The sequence below is a fragment of the Mirounga angustirostris genome, unplaced genomic scaffold (genome assembly GCF_029215605.1).
Source record: "Mirounga angustirostris isolate CCGP_5_RB_7025 unplaced genomic scaffold, mMirAng1.0.hap1 SCAF_4, whole genome shotgun sequence".
Taxonomy (NCBI): Eukaryota; Metazoa; Chordata; class Mammalia; order Carnivora; family Phocidae; genus Mirounga; species Mirounga angustirostris.
The window spans coordinates 100,586,293-100,601,207 of record NW_026991712.1 but is presented as its reverse complement, the minus strand read 5'-3'; the positions used below and the strand labels follow the sequence as shown (position 1 = coordinate 100,601,207).

At 36.4% G+C, this 14,915-nt stretch overlaps 1 protein-coding gene across 1 annotated transcript in view; it reads right to left on the bottom strand.

The window, feature by feature from the left end:
• Positions 1-14,915, bottom strand: part of VAV3 (vav guanine nucleotide exchange factor 3) — a 359,026-nt gene that overhangs the window by 89,211 nt on the left and 254,900 nt on the right. The gene's annotated exons all lie outside the window — the stretch shown is intronic.

Here is a 14,915-nt window from a genome sequence, read left to right as displayed (position 1 = left end):
AAATCACAGCAAAGACATACTAATGAAAGATCTAGAATGCTGTAGGAAATGAGCTTCCTTTCTTGCCTGGAACTGTAGTGACCCAACATTGGCAGGGACCAGAGGGTCCATCTCTGTGCCCCCCTGCCCCTCTTTGCTTAATTGAGGCCCTTCAGAGAATCTTTGATGGACTGCCCAATCACTTCAAGTGGTCCTCACTCGCCTGGGATGCAGACATTCTACTCATGCAGTAGCAACCTACCCCCCCTCCCCAGAAGCCTTGACATCAAAGTCATATTCCTCCCTCCTCCTAAGACTAGCAATTAAGAATGCTTATCCTTCTTTACTCTGACCAGGATTATTTTCCTGTAGCCTATGTCAGTTCACTTTATCCCTCCCTTGAGCATCTGGCATGATCCATGGCTCAGACCATCCTGGCTACAACATATATCTCTTGATAAAATGTACTGGTTTAGTGAATACAGCCCCCACCCCCAGGCAAGACTCCTAAATGAGTTTAAAACATCTAATGCTTTTACTGGTTATGGAAACATATATGTAAAATTTGTATTGTATTTTATACAAAATATATAAAATTTTTATGTGAACTCGGACAGCTTAACCTTTCAGGGCAGCTTCCTCATGTGTAAAACAAGCATAATATCTACTCCACATGTTTTTTTGTGAGAATTAAAAATGAAGTATATAAAAGTACGAGTATGTGAATAAATAACACTCTTGAACATCTGTCCCATGGTTACTTCGCCAACATGCTGATGAACCTATAAATCCCACCTAAGAATGGTTGTTCTTCATACATCTACAATGGTTGTTCTTAGTTGTGGCACACAATGAAATGTGTAGCATGAGAGATCAGCAAACCATCACCTTTTCCCTCACTGTAGTGAGAAAAGGAAAAACTGAGAGCAAGGTCCTGGGGTCTATGTGCAGATTGGACAGGAGGAAAGTGACAATTCTAGAAAAGATTTATTGTCAAAGGAGTGTAAACAGTTCAGTAGGAATTCCTAAGACTTACTCTTAACTTTGGTCTATATTTTTAAGTGACTCCTACACTGGGACGATACACGATACACGGGATTTAGAGGGCAGTGTCTTATTACAGAAGCATCCTGTAACAATTAGTTCCCAAGCTACTTAGCAGAACATGTTTCTTTGAATTCTCTTCAACTCTTTTGCAATAAGGGTGTGAGGCTCAAGATCTCTGATGGAGTCTTGCTGACTATGCAAGGAAAAGCCCCAAGGGAGAAAGTCAAGAGCTGATAAGAAGGTCAAGAACAACATGGGAAAAAGAGACAGATGGGTTAGGACAGTGTTCTTTAAAACTGAAGACAGAAAATAATTCTTGCCTACACTTTAATTCTACTTCACCTTACAAAAACCTCCTCCTGTTCTACTTTGCTCAACCTCTTCTTTCCAAACTATTTTGACTTTAAAAATGAACCAAGCCTTGCTACATGTCCATATGATCTCTTTATCCATCACTGTTTTATGGGGGACAAAAAGAGGTACCCACTGTAGTTGATGGACCCTACCTTAGCCTGCCTCCTGTGATCTTCCAAAGCCTCACGGCTGCATCTTCAGCAACAACCTTAGAAAGTTTTGTTCTTCTTTTGGCTTTTAATGATATTTTTAACCAGGGCCACAGAAATGAACAAGAAAGGGCATGTCTTCTAACAAGGACAAGTTAGAAATCGACACTTTTCCAAGATGCCTGAAAATTTCACCATGGACCCATTCGCATCCCCAATATGTGGTAGCCAACTGTAAAGACTGTAAACAAAGCAGAACAAAGCAGAGAGAAGCCATCGTTTCTTGCACATCAGGGTTGTCTTTTTTTTCTTTTTTTCCCATTTATGATTGTTTGAATTTGTGCGTGTTTTCTCACATGCAGCTTTAGATTCCTTTCTTTTATTTTTTACATTGACATTGCTTTCATCTATTGGCTTAAGTGCCGTAATACTCATTAATTTTTCTTACTTGTAAATAATTTTTTTAAATTAGGAAACAGAAAAAGATGTAAAGACACAGTTATAGAGAAAGAGCAGTAAAATTTCCAGTGAATGGTAAATTTATAAAAAAAACTATATAGAGGATGTCATAACTGCATGGCTGACCCTAAAATTCTATCACAACTACTAATCAAGCACATAATTCTAACACTGAAAGGCTAAGATATATGGCAAAATAATGAAGATTTCACAACTTGGCACTTATTTTTAATTTTTATTTTATTTCATGGGTTTGTAGCTCGTGACTAGGTTCAGTTTTCTATCTTGACCAGGTTACTATCTCATTGGTGCCAACTGGTAACACTGTGATGCAGGTAAGGTGACTATTTTCATTTCACAAATGAGAAAACTGAAGCTATTAACTTGCCCAAAGGTTTACACAGAAGCCTGGATTAAAAGCCACGTTCTCAAACTTCAAGCCCATACTGTTTCCTACCAGTGAGAGTAAGAATTTCTGTCACTGCCATTTATTGGCCAATTACCCGGTGTCAAGCACTGTGTCTCAAAAGTTTTGCCGGTTATGACCACATAAGTAGGAAGGTAACAAAACCAGCAATCTGCATACAGATTTCCCTGATTCAGGGGTCCGAACTCAATACCCTATATTGCTATATACCATTCACACGCATTCTTAGAGCATGTTAAACTTACATAACATCATCACAAATTAAATAACAGCCAAATTAAAACCTTTTCAAATAAAGATAAGAAAATAGGAAGATGGGTTTTTTTTTTTTTTTTTGCCTTTCAGAAATGTTATTGAAAAAAATTGGCAAGAGACATGAAGTATGTTTGTTCTTGTGCTTCGATGATGATTAATGAACTCCTTTCTGGAGAGGGAAGATCTGCACTGGGCATTGATATTATAAACTTTTCTCATCCCAGTAGCTTCTCTTTAGGTGGGAAAAGTGGTTACATAAGGCAGTGATTAATGAGATGCCACAAATGTTGATTTAGTTCCAGATAGGGATTTTTTTCTCTTTCTCAAATCTAAATGCTTCACCGAAATTAATTTTAAGTCACACTACAAATATGAGTAAAGTGCCGATTCAAGTTGAAAATATCTCATATGCTCAACCTGAGTCCATATGCTTTTTTCCAATTTCTTCCTGTTTTGCTAGAAAAAAAACATCCTTGAACAGTCTGAGATTCCAAGAAGGTGTTGCCATTTCATATTTTCAAAACCATTGGCCAGATTCTGTTCTTGGATACTGCTTGAATTTAAATGGAAGATTCTTAACTTTTAAAAAAATGGGATCCCCAAAGCATAGCATTATATTTTTTAAACGGCAAGTTTCTTCCTCTAAGAGTTAAAAGCTATAATATTAGCAATATAATGGGGAATGTAGAAATACATGAAAAATTTTATTTTCATCCATCTAATCTATGTGCCCCAAATTGAAAGAATTCTCTGTCCCAAGAAGGAAGGTTCTGTTCGGACTTGAAGGCATCACATGATTCCCTTGGGCCATTTAAAACAGCAGGAAGCTACAAGCAAAATTGTTGGAATCTGGACATCCAGAGGCATTTTCCCTGAATAGATAGATCATCAGGAGCAATATGCCAGGTAGGAAACCAAAGTCGTTATTCTATCTGCTTGCAGCTGGATTCCCCAAGAAAGACTACTTATTAAACACCTAATGTTTTCATGGCTCTAAAATATAGAATTTCCACATTGTTTTAAAAATGAGGAATATCTATAGCATCTTTCAAATAAAGTCAAACTTGAAATTTTCTTACTTTAATGAAAAACTATTAAAACTAAAAATCTTTTAAGATAATAAGCCTAGTCTCAGGCCCAGGAGCAGCCGTGTAAGTTAACGTGACAAGAGATTTGTAAAATTAAGGAGGATATATATTTACAGGGGGAAAGAGAGCAATGGGAGGTGGGAGATACTCTGAACTCAAAACACAAAACATTTTTTCCTCCTGCTCTTAGAAAGGGTGGGAAGAGGTAATTTTAGTTTATCATAGTTTAGAAACAAAAAAGCCTGATTATCTCAATATTACATACTTTTGTTTCACATACTATTCCCTTACTACCTATACACAGCATATATTGTGACATATTTTGCATAAGATGATGTATTATTTGAGCAAAATATCTATATAATAAAGCACAAAAGGAAAAGTAAACAATCTAAGATGGTTGTTAAGCAACATGCAAAAAAGGTAAATTTAAATTCTGTCAAGTGTAGTACTATAAATCCTTAAAATATTTTGATATTCATTTTGGAACTGCTCACAGAAGTTTATTTATTTTTTAAAGACTTTATTTATTGTCAGAGAGAATGAGAGAGAGAGAGAGAGAGAGGAGAGAGCACAAGCATGGGGGGCAGCAGGCAGAGGCTCCCCGCTGAGCAAGGAGCCTGATGCGGGACTCAGGACTTGATCCCAATGACCTGAGCCGAAGGCAGACGCTTAAGGACTGAGCCGCCCAGGCATCCTGGAGCTGCTCACAGAACTTTAATCTATTACTTAAATAAGTTAAATGGCATGGTCTAAATGCTACATAAATTAAACAGTAAGACTAGAAGTATTTAACAGAATTCAGAAGGAGAGAACTTTCTGAGCACAAAGGCAGCAAAAAAAGAAAAAAAAAGTCCATAAATATCAATAATTTTGACCACATGCAAATGCAAAACTTTATATAGAAACAAATAAGCCAGAAAAAATTTTGATAAATATAAGGTTAATATCACTAATATATAGTCTTACAAATAATTTACAAAAGCACTATATCCTGAACAGAAAAATGGATAAGGTATAAACAGATAATTCACAGAAGAACAATACAAATAGCTTGCTAGTAATGAAGTTTATATGATATGAACTACTATATATAAATAGTAATATCCTATTCCTTTCTCATCAAATGATTTAAAGTAAAAAGAATAATACAGTGTTGTTAAGCATAGGGTGAGACACAGTCTCATATGTCAGAAATGGTGGGGATATAATTCAATGTTAAATTTCTAAAAGGCAATTTGGCACAACATATATATCCTGAGTATAGGAATTAATAAGTTTTGATCCAGAAATTCCACTTGTATGACTCCATTCTTAAATAATACTAATCAGCCATATGGATAAGTATATTCATGCATAGATGTTCTTCAAATAGTATTTATAATAATGAAAATTAGAAAGACTCTTGTCCAACAAGAAATAATTCTAAAACCACCTGATTTCTTTTTTTAAGACTATTTAATGATTCAATATACCCTTCACAGTTCAGCTAGGATGATCTTTTAAATCAGTCTCAGAAGATCATATCCTCTAGTTGAAAGGCTCACTCTGCTCTTCAGAATAAAATCAAATTTCTGATGTGGAAATAAAGACCTTGCCTTGGTTGTTCTCATGGTACACAGCTCTCCCTCTCAAGCCCTAGCCAGTCTTTGCTTTTTCCAACCCAAGGCCTTTGCTGGAGCTGTTCCTTCTTCCTGCAAACTTCCTGTCTCCATTCATATTCTGTCCCTACACACATCCTTTCAGTTTAGACATCATTTCCCGATGTCCACATATCCAAAATATGTGCTTCCTTTAAGCATAGTCCCTGTATTACCCTGATCTCAAGAGTCTTACCTTTGGCTCCATGACACTGTTTGCTGCGTTAGGGAAAACACCTCTTGTTCATCCCTGTAAATTTAACATTGTGCCTGCATACTTATCAAATGGTTGAATGAACACGTGAATAAACAAATATGCTCAGGAGACAAAGTTAAGACTTTGCAGAATACTAAATTGGAAATACAGACCTTTTATAAACATATGGCTACACACAAAGAAAAGAAAGTCCTAGGAAAAATGTATAACAAAATAACATAAAGGTGATTCGGCAATTTGTCCAGGAAAATTTTTTATAGTTTCTTATATTTTCTGAAATTTTGAGAATTCTTCAAAACGCAAAACTAATTTATTGAAGATCAGTATTTTTTTTTTAAATCTGTGCCGTCTCACCTTTAAATTCAGAAAAAGAATTGAAACATATATAAAAACCATGAAATATCATACATGACATGAAAAATACCTTGGTAACAAATGCATCTTGTATTTCTGTCACCAACTACAATTATCCAAAAAACAATACTCCAAAATAATGTGAAGGCAGTTTTCCAGAAATGCACGATACTGAAAAATTCTACATTCCTTTAAGTAATTAACTCCTTAAAATGGCTTTTTTAAAAAAGTCAACCGCGCTCAAGTTGAATATTGAGACTGCCAGAAATTATTCTTTCCATTTCAAAACTGTGAAGCAGAGTGAGTTCCACCAGTGGGTCTCTGTGCCAGTGTCTACAGTTGTTTGTTTCAGAACCTCTATTAGCTGCCTTATCTTCTGCTAGAGATTCTTCTGGTGCTAAATTTTAATCATCCAAATTAATTGAAATACTGTAGCAATTTCAGATTAACATTTTCAAAATTAACAATGCATAAAATAAAATCACCCATAAATCTGCTTTGTAACAGCAGTCACTAATGAACTCTACAAAACAGACTCAATCACACTGCTAATTTTGCACTGTACTGTACAGCTGAACTCCAGGAAATAAGCTCTCCTCTGTGCAAAAGCTGGCGTAAGAAGGGGACACAGAAGATCTCTACAAGAGTGAGGTCTCTGGAGCCAAACACTGCAGTTAAGTCCTGGTACTAGCCAGGTGCTGTGTGACCTTGGGTAAATTAATCATAATCTTTTTGCTGGTGGAGGGTCTTTCCTCGATGTGGATGGCTGCTGACTGATCAGGATGGTAGCTGCTGAAGGCCCGGGTGGCTGTGGCAACTTCTTCAACTAAGACAGCAATGAAGTTTGACACATCAATTGACTCTTCCTTTCACAATTTCTCTGTAGCAAGTGATGCTGTTTGACAGTGTGTTACCTACAGCAGAACTTCTTTCAAAATTGGAGTCAATCTTCTCAAACCCTTCTAGTGCTTTATCAACTAAGTTTATGTGATATTCTAAATTCTTTGTTATCATTTCAACAATCTTCTCATAATCTTTACCAGGAGTAGATTCCATCTCAAGAAACCACTTTCTTTAAGAAGCAACGCTTCATCTGTTCATGTCTTATCATGATATTGCAGCAAATCAGTCCCATCCTCAGGCTCCACTTCTAATTCCAGCTCTCTTGCTATTTCCACCGTATCTGCAGTTACTTCCTTCAGTGAAGTTTGGAACCCCTCAAAGTCAGCCATGAGGACTGGATTCAACTTCTTCCAAATGCCTGTTAATGTTGATATTTTGCCCAATTCCCATGAATCAGGAATATTCTTAGTATCATCTAAAATGGTGATTCCTTTCCAGAAGGTTTTCAATTTACTTTGCCCAGATCCTTCAGAGGAATCACTATCACTATGTACTTCTTAAATAATAAGGCTTAAAATTCAAAATGACTCCTTGATCCATGAGCTGCAGAATGGATGTTGTGTGAGCAGGCATGAAAACAACATTAATCTTGTTGCACATCTTCATCATTCAGAGCTCCTGGATGACCAGGTGCATTGTCAATGAGCAGTAATATTATGAAAGGAATACTTTTTTCTGAGTAGCAGGTCTCAACAGTGGGCTTAAAATATTCAATAAACCGTGTTGTAAAACAGATGTGCTATCAGGGGCGCCTGGGTGGCTCAGATGGTTAAGCGTCTGCCTTCGGCTCAGGTCATGATCCCAGGGTCCTGGGATCGAGTCCCGCATCGGACTCCTGGCTCAGCGGGGAGCCTGCTTCTCCCTCTCCCTCTACTGTTCTCCCTGCTTGTGCTCTCTCTATCAAATAAATAAATAAAATCTTAAAAAAAAAAAAAAAGATGTGCTATCATCCAGGCTTTGCTGTTCTCCTGATAGAGCACAGAGTAGATTTAGCCTAATTCTCAAGGGCCCTAGGATTTTTGGAATGGCAAATAAGCACTGGTTTCCATTTAAAGTTACCAGCCGCCTTTGCTCCTAACACACAAGTCAATCTGTCCTTTGAAGCTTTGAAGCCAGGCATTGACTTTTCCTCTCTAGCTATGAAAGTCCTAGATGCATCTTCTTCCAATAGAAGACTATTTCATCTACATTGGAAACCTGTTGTATATTGTATCCACCTGCATTAATTATCTGAGCTAGAGCTTCTGGATAATTTGCTGCAGCTTCTACACCAGCACTTGCTACTTCACCTTGCACTTTGATGTTATGGAAAGGACTTCTTTCCTTAAAACTCATGAACTAACTTCTGCTGGCTTCCAATTTTTCTTCCACAGCTTACTCACCTGAGTTTCACAGAAATGAAGAGTTAGGGTCTTGTTCTGGATTGTGGGAACATTGTGGCTGGTTTGATTTTCTATCTAGATCACTAAAACTTTCTCCATATCAGCAATAAGGCTGTTTCACCTTTTTTATCATTCAGGGGTTCAGTGGAGTAGCAGTTTTAATTTCCTTCAAGCACTTTTCCTTTGCATTCACAACTTGTCTAACTACTGCCAGAGGCCTCTCTTTTGGCCTATTTGGGCTCTTGATATGCCTTCCTCTCTAAGCTTAATCAGTTCTAGCTTTTGATTTAAAGTGAGAGACATGCAACTTGTTCCTTTCACTTGACCACTTAGAGGCCATCATAGGGTTATTAATTGGTCTAATTTCAATACTGTTGTGTCTCAGGGAGAAGGGAGGCCCAAGGAGAGGGAGAATGATAGGGAAACGACTAGTCAGTGGAGCAGACAGAAACAGATACATTTATCAATTAAGTTTGCGGTCTTACATGAGCGTGGTTTGTGGCACCCCAAAACAACTATAATAGTGACATCAGAGATCCTGGATCACAGGTCACCATCACAAATAATAATGAAAAATTTTTAAATATTGCAAGCATTACCAAATGGTCCCAGAGACACGAAGTGAGCAAATGCTGTTGGAAAAATGGTGCCAGTAGACTTGCTCAACGCAGGGTTGCCACAAACCTTCACCTTGGTGAAAAACACAGTATCTGGGAAGAGCAATAAAGCAAAGGGCAATAAAATGAGCTATGCCTGTATATGAAGTCCTGCTCAAACTAAGCTTTTCCTTTTCCCCCTCCCCCATTCTTTGTAAACATAGCCCTTCTTTCTTTCTTTCTTTCTTTTTTTTTTTTTAAAGATTTATTTATTTGACAGAGAGTGCGCACAAGCAGGGGGAGTGACATGCAGAGGGAGAAGCAGGCCCCCCGCTGAACAGGGAGCCTGATGTGGGGCTGGATCCCAGGATCCTGAGATCATGACCTGAGCCGAAGGCAGATGCAGCCCCTTAACCAACTGAGCCACCCAGCCAGCCCTTCTTTCTTACCAAAAACAAATTTCAAATGGAAATCACTTTTTCTTTTCCTTTTTACTTGTTTTTCTAGCTTGAAATGGGTTATGTCACTTGACAAACAAAAACATACTGGGTGCTAATGAACTGAGCTGACCCAAGCCTAGTAACGGACTGGCAACTTTGAACATCTACAGTTCAATGTAAATTTACTTTCACTGATGCGCTTGTCAGATATTTTGTCTCCTTGTCCTGTGTCCTTTAGTCCACATGCATTCTTCCTCATTTGCCCGCCTAGTCAACTACACCATTTATAACCTACACCACATATTTTGGTGGTTCATCATATACCACACAGTATTACTGTTGGACACGTTGTTTTTGTATGTCTTATTCTCCCCAACAAAATTCCAAGTTTCTCAAAGATGGTAAGCTTCCATATATTTCTAATATCTATATAGGAAAGAATGAGTCTCAAAAAAGTTATCTGTAGAAAACAATTAAGTAGCTAACATAAACTCTTTTCATTCAAATTAAAATTTTTAAAAGTCAACTTGATTTGAAAATACTGAAAGATATAATTGCCAATATGAGTCATTTTGATAGAAATTCCACAAACTGACCTCCAATATTCTAATTAACTTGTGAATCATTCTCCCTATTTATACATAGAACCACTATATACTATTTGAAGCCAATAATTTTGACTCCACTGGTTCCTTTCATTTGCCTTACCTCAGACTAAAGCTCCAGAACAAGGTTACTTGGTTGCCAGAGGACATTGAACCAAAAGAAATTTCTGAAGTTTTTTTTTATGTGTGTACTTAGCCTTATAGAGCACATTCTTCTTCTTCTGAAATGTAATATTTGACTACCAGGACCATAGATATAGCAAAGGAAGCCCAGGCCATACTTGACTTTTCAAGTAAGGAGTGCTTTTTTCACTGATAAATGCTAAAAGCAGTTCACCAGGTTTGAGACCTCCTTTTTAGAATATTTTTCTAAATACTTAATACATTATTTTCTAAAGACTGATTACTATAATAACAAATTATCAGTTAGCAGTGCGTAAATGACCCAGAGGTAGGTTCTATATATAATATTCCAAATGTTTTATTTCAATAATCACATTATTGATACTGTGTTTCCCACCAAAAGTATCCCTGTGTAGGTCTTCAAATATTCGCCTAGCCCTGAATCTATGCCGGAAGTACCCGAGCAGGTGGAAAACACTGACTTACTTAGCAAGGTGTGGACAAACCTGCCAGCTGACAGCAATAGTGACCCTTTGTGAGCCTGGCATGAGACTCTAAAAGAAAAAATAAATCCTCCCCAAACCAGAAAAAGGTGTGAGCATGGGACTAGGATGTACATTTTAGAAATCTGTCATCAACGTAAAGGGAATGAGAAGGGTAGTAGTCCTGAAAATAACTACAAGGGGATCAATCACCTTAGTGCAAAACTAGTCTTATTGTCTATAATTTAATAGGAGCTTGAGAACAAATCAACTATTTTAAAAACCAGAGCAGGCTCCCAGCACTCATTCACAGCTTGGATTTCTCATTTCTGTGCAATGCATCTTAATCACTGGGTTCTATTGTCCAGTTTTTTCAAGTTCATTCTTTTAATGTGAAATATACTTTTACACACTTACAATTATGCTCCCAATATTTAGATTAGTATTTATATCTGATGAGAAATTAGTTTTAGGGGTGACAGAAAAGACAGAAGTAGGTCTGTCTGATATGGAAATATCATAATCTATGGATACTTTATTACTTATTATAGACAAAAGCTCATTTACTAAAGCCTTCAAGAATATACATTTGTCTCCCCCATAAAAAAAGGAAAAAATGTATTTTTAGATCAGTGATTTTTAAAATCCTGGGCTGCTATTTTTCTCATCAATGTTTTGTATTTAGAAACTAAAAATACAAAATTTCCTTACTGAGCAAATTGACATTATGCTTAGAAGCAAAGCTAAAAGAAATCAACAATCCTGTTCAGATTTGGAATGAGTTTAACAATTGTTTGAAATTAAAACATTAAGGAAAACTGTATTAAATTGTGATTCAATACAATAAACCAGCATAACAAAATTGCTATTTACATAAATAAAAACATATATAGACAACCCAGACTAAAAGCAGTATGAGCCCACATGTGCTTCTCTCAATTCCATTTGCTTTTTTGCACATACTACATAATTAGATTTTTTTATGTTTATCAGACTATTCACTGTGTTTATGACACTTGCCATAGCATAGTGAGTCAGTGTATAAAATAGTAATGTAATATTAAAATATTTTCATATGTACACCCATATACATGCATTTACGCAATTAAGACTTTGTGCCTGTATCTGTTCCTTCTTCAGGCAGTACAGAAATTCCTTATGAAAAGGAGCCATGTTTTATAATTAATGATATTGCTGGTGCTTATTGTGGTATACAAAGCTGGTAATGAAAGAGTTCTTGAATTCCTTTCTTCATACAAGAACAAATAGGAATGGCATTACATATCAATCCTATCCACCTGAAAGAGAAAGTGACCACCTTTGAAGGTATCTCTGCTAAGAAACTGTAGGACATCTCCTCAGTGAATAAGAAAAGACAATGTTTCCAAGCCACATGTTTCTCTTTGTAATCAAAAGTTACAATAAGCATATGAAAAGCAAGAGCTCTCCAAAAGAACTCTTTTATCATTTAACCATTATCTGTTCATTTACTATTCAAGGTTATCAGGAATCGCATGGGTAACTTAAGATCAGAAAGAAAATGAGCTACCTAAATATTTGCCATCTACTCCATCTAATCTTTAGGCAGCACAACACAGAACAATGGCCTGAATTTTTAAAAGCTAGTGACTGAGATGCTATGAATTGCACAAATTTAAGACAAAAACATGGGCTTGATCAAAAGAACACATGTCCTGGTATATAGATTTGCCACATGCAAACTAAAATAAATCTTGTATATTTTATGCGTAGAAGGAAATTTTTAAAGTTCAGTATTAAAATTTAATTGGTAACTTTGACCTTGAGTGCCACTTTAGTAAAATGATAAATATTACACCAGTGCTCAGATTTTGAGATTTATGATCTCATGTTCTTGAAAAAGGCCTAGCACCTCCCTGTTCCTGAAACAACTGATCAGTCTCTTACAAGTGTTATTTTCCTGAAACCAACATCTGTCTTAGGAAGAAAAGTACAAACTGATGAAAATACCCTGCTATATTTAAGATATCCAAAAGAGCTACCAGAATTTGCATCTAACACATTACTATAACTATAAAAGTAGTCAAGATCATAAATTGATAAATTTCTTAGCACACAATAGAAGACAAGAAAAAATAAACTGCAAAGCCATTTGTAAATATTTTCTATAAAGATTAACCACAATTATTAAGAGTGAATGTTTTTGTTTTTAAATAGGTTCCACAACCAGCATGGAGCCTGAATTCTTGACCCTGAGACCAAGACCTGAGCTAAGATCAAGAGCCTGATGCTTAATTGACTGAGCCACCCAGGCGACCCAAGAGTGAATCTTTAAAATGTGCTAACAAGACACAGTGCAAACCTATAGATCACATTTTTCTTGGTTTGAATAGAACCCCACATTATATGTTTTCAACTTGGGAGGTTTTCCTTTCGTTTCTTTAATGCAATCACAAACACTAGCTTCACCAAAAAACTCTCAACCACCATTGTTGATTGCTTCTCTTAAAGATAACACAAAATATCACAGAAATCCATCAGAGAAGCAGGAAATAACTGCAAATCTGAAAACAACTGTAATTCTGGAACTTCTAGCTTCACTGGAAAAATCAACATAAAATTCTGGGTCTGTTTGCAAAGAAATAACTGGCAAATAATGACTAAAGGTCCCATATTAAGTTCCATGCTCTATCATAAAGTAATAATTGTAATAACAGCACCCCTCCACATTTACTGCATAGCTGGTGCTGTTGTAAGTGCTTTATACCTATTAACTCATGTAATGCTCACAACGACTCTGTAAGGTAGGTACCATTATTAGTGTCCTTTTCGTGAGGAAACTACAGCAGAGAGAGAAAGAAAGAAATTGCCACAGGTCAACACCAAGTGAGCACCTAAGTTGGGACCCCAGCCCAGGCAATATGCCTCAGAGCCATGCTTCTTTCTCACCACTAGATTATTCAGTGCTCTATTACTACATCCATCCACTTTGTCAGGAGGGGGGTTTAAAAAGCAAGAGAGCCAATGCGTGCAGAAAAAGCATACAGCTATTCATTAATTCATTTAACAAGTACTTATTAGGCACCTACTACCCATAAAACTATGCATTAAGTTCCTTTCCAAAAAAAGCTTTAAAGTTAATCAGTTTTTTCTACAAGCCACCCTGAGACCCTGGGAAGCAGTCAGTGTATTAGCACTTGGAGATGTCAACTAAATTAGCTAGAAAAGATTAAAGGAAATTCCACAGTAAAAGCACTAACAGCAAATAATGCCCCTTGGAGCAGTTTGTCCCTGCTGAGGAAGCCTCAGTTTTGCTGATTTCTTATTTAAACATCTTGGAATGAATGTAAAGTATGCTAAATGATAGTTACATCAGGACCAACTCAGCGCAGGGCAGTGGTCAAGCAAGGGTTAACTTTGAACAAAAAAGCTTTGCAACTTACCAACTGAAAGAAGCAAAGATGCAAAAGACAACCAACTCTAAACACATAATTCAAGCCTAACATCAAAAGACACCACAGAGAGAAACAGTTGTTATCACATTAGCATCTACAACAGGCAAGATCATCAACTCTTCGTTTTTGCTTTTTGTTTTGTTTTTTTCATAAATGTGGAGAAATGAGAAAATGCTCATATATAATTACCATACCTAATGGAAAACTATATGATATACAATGTGTGTGTGTGTGTGTGTGTGGTTATGTGTGTATTTATTTTTCTCTTATAAACACAACATATAGGACTCCTTCTTTTGTATTTATAAGTTTATTCTTCATGAAGTTCTAAAATCTTTGGACAATTAGGAATACCAGAACAGCAGTACCTACACAGAGCCATCAACTTGAGGATAAACTATCCTATTACTCGTCGACTTTGTTATACTTAAACAATCTATGAATTCACTATACCTCTACTTAAATCATCTAAGCGCTCCTAAAAATTCTGGCTATAAAGTAAATTGTTAATTGCCAAATGTGTTCCTACTGACACACTATAGAAATTCATTTCGCTGGAAGAAAATGGATTAAATGAAAACGCCCATAGAAGAAAGAGAAAATATTTTTAAAATAACACTTGTAAAGGTTAGATCATTTTCTGAAATAAAAATACTACAACTCACACAAAATAAGAAAAAAAATATGCTGACAGTCATACTAAATAGAACAGAAGAAGTCACTTCTAAATATTATTGCAGAATCCTCTGCAAAGGGTTTTGTGTTGGGAAAGTTCAAACTATTAAAATGAACCAGAACCCCTATTTTTTAAATGGCCTCAATTTTGTTCTGTCGTTGGAAGATTTAAACTGATCTCAGGACATAAGTGAGGCAATTCCTAGCCAGAGGCAACAAAGCTTCTATAAATCTTTTCAAACAGCTCATAAACTGGCATGGCTACCATGGATGTGGTTTCAGTTAAAAGCTATAATGCTTTGAAAG